Genomic DNA, 2259 nt, shown 5'->3' with positions numbered 1-2259 from the left:
CTCATGGGATCGTGCTGCTCCAGAGGCTCGAGAGTCCTGGGTGCGGGGAGGGTGTCACTGCACAGTCTGAAATGGAAGGGAGGACCCTGGAAGGGAAGGGGAGGAACAGAAAATGGAGAGGAATGAAACAGAATAAACGCCTCTTCTCTCTCGCATCCCCAACCCAGCAAGAACTGTTATCAGTGGGGAAACTCCCCACCATGAACGGCAGAGACCACAGAGACATTTGCCTCATGCTGAGAAGTAAGGTGACCAGACACCAAGTGTGAAAAATCAGAGACTTTCACCAGATGCATTGGTGGTATAGTGGTGAGCATAGCTGCCTTCCAAGCAGTTGACCTGGGTTCGATTCCCAGCCAATGCAATGATGTGATGATTCCTTCCCTGGGAATTGGTTTAGTTTCAGTCACCTTGTATCAGTTTATCAATGGAATGAGAAAACCAGTGTCCCAAATCCCAACAGGTCATTAAACACCCAGTGGAGGAAGAAAGGGGTGGGACTATATAATGAGCAGTTGGAGTCATCCTGGTATTACAATGCTTGGTTCATTTTTTTTTTTAAATTTCCTTTACTTCCCTCTCCCTGTTAGACTCAGAGCCTTTAAGGTCAGAAGGGACCAGTGTGATCATCTAGTCCGACCTGCTGCACCTTGCAGGCCAAAAGACCCCACCCACCCACTCCTGGAATAGACCCGGGAGGGGAGGCAGCTCCGTACACTGTCCCTACCCCAGGCAGCATATGGAAGCCCTCTGCTCCCCTCCCCAATGCGTGTGCAGAGATGTGCCAGCAGCACTAAGGTGGCTCCATGCCCACTCTACCTCCGTCCCTCCGTGCCGCTCCCAGAAGTGGCTGGCATGTCCCAGCATCCCCTGGAGTGGGGGGAGTGTCTCCACGTGCTGCCCCTGCCCCGAGCACCAACTCTGCAGCTCCCATTGGCCAGGAACTGTAGCCAATGGGAGCTCTGGGGGCAGCACCTGCAGACAGCAGCACACGGAGATCCCCTGGCCCCACTCATCTAGGAGCTGCTGCCAGAGGGTTGTGTGTACCGGTCACTTTGGGAGCTGCACCACCCCTCCTGCACCCCACCCCCACCCCCAGCACAGCGCCCACACCCAAATTTCCTCCCAGTGCTTTGCTTGTCTTCCTTTCACCAGAACCATCCTTCTTCTCCTGGGCTGCAAGTAGCCACCCCTGGGAAGCCAAGAGGCAGGCACAGGATTCTGCAAGGTAAGTGTCCCACAGTGCCGTGATGGACAGTGTGTTGAAGGTAAGTCTTCCCGAGGCACGATGAACTGCAATGCAGCGAACCACTGGCCAGGCGGTCCAGGCGAAGGGCATTCACTGGAGGTACAAGCTTGTGAGTGACTCCTGAGCACAGGGCCCCTTCCCCTTTTAAGGACCTGCTCCTCATGGCCTGCGACTAGAGATGACTTGGCTGCATCTGGTGGGTCACACTCCGCCTTGGGCAGTGTCCATGCTCTGGGTGTGTGATCGCTGCCTAATGAGAGTCCCAGACACCTTGTCTATCTAGGAGCTCTTCTGATCTTCCAGCTGTTCAACCAGCCCCTTCATCCCACAAGCATTGCAGGAGGGAGCGGGAGGGGGAGGGGGAAAGCCACTTCACAGGCATTCAGAGAGGGAGAGGAGACAAAAATGGGAATGGGGGAAGTATAACAGACCTATTGAGCATAGAAATCACTGCTGCTCCTACAACAGCAGGGACAGGCCACTAGGAGCTGGGAAAAATTAAGCCATCATGTTTCTGCCTGGTTTTGAACCAGAGACCTTTTGCGTGTTAGGCAAATGTGATAACCACTACACTACAGAAACTCTGTTGCAGGGCTCTGCCCCTCCCTTCATAAGAACAGAAGAATGGCCAGACTGGGTCACACCAAAGGTCCATCCAACCCCATATCCTGTCTGCCAACAGTGGCCAATGCCAGGTGCCCCAGAGGGACTGAACCTAACAGGTAATGATCAAGTGATCTCTCTCCTGCCATCCATCTCCACCCTCTGACAAACAGAGGCTAGGGATACCATTCCTTACCCAGGCTGCCTAATAGCCATTAATGGACTTCACCTCTATTAATTTATCTGCAAAAATAATGAGGAGTACTTGTGGCACCTTAGAGACTAACAAACTTATTTGAGCATAAGCTTTCGTGGGCTAAAATCCACTTAATCAGATGCTTACAGTGGAAAATACAGCAGGAAGATATATATACACAGAGAACATGAAAAAATGGGTGTTGCCATCC

General features: G+C 52.7%; 2 non-coding genes across 2 annotated transcripts; one reads left to right on the top strand and one right to left on the bottom strand.

The window, feature by feature from the left end:
* The first annotated feature begins 292 nt into the window (after positions 1 to 292).
* On the top strand, positions 293 to 364 carry TRNAG-UCC. The gene has a single exon. It is a non-coding gene; the product is annotated as a tRNA-Gly (tRNA).
* Positions 365 to 1758: 1394 nt separating this feature from the next.
* Positions 1759 to 1831, bottom strand: TRNAV-AAC. The gene has a single exon. It is a non-coding gene; the product is annotated as a tRNA-Val (tRNA).
* Between the last annotated feature and the right edge of the window lie 428 nt (positions 1832 to 2259).

The sequence above is a fragment of the Mauremys mutica genome, unplaced genomic scaffold (genome assembly GCF_020497125.1).
Source record: "Mauremys mutica isolate MM-2020 ecotype Southern unplaced genomic scaffold, ASM2049712v1 Super-Scaffold_100090, whole genome shotgun sequence".
NCBI classification, from domain to species: Eukaryota; Metazoa; Chordata; order Testudines; family Geoemydidae; genus Mauremys; species Mauremys mutica.
Note: the sequence above shows the minus strand (reverse complement) of the source record. Positions and strands in the feature narration are given on the sequence as shown.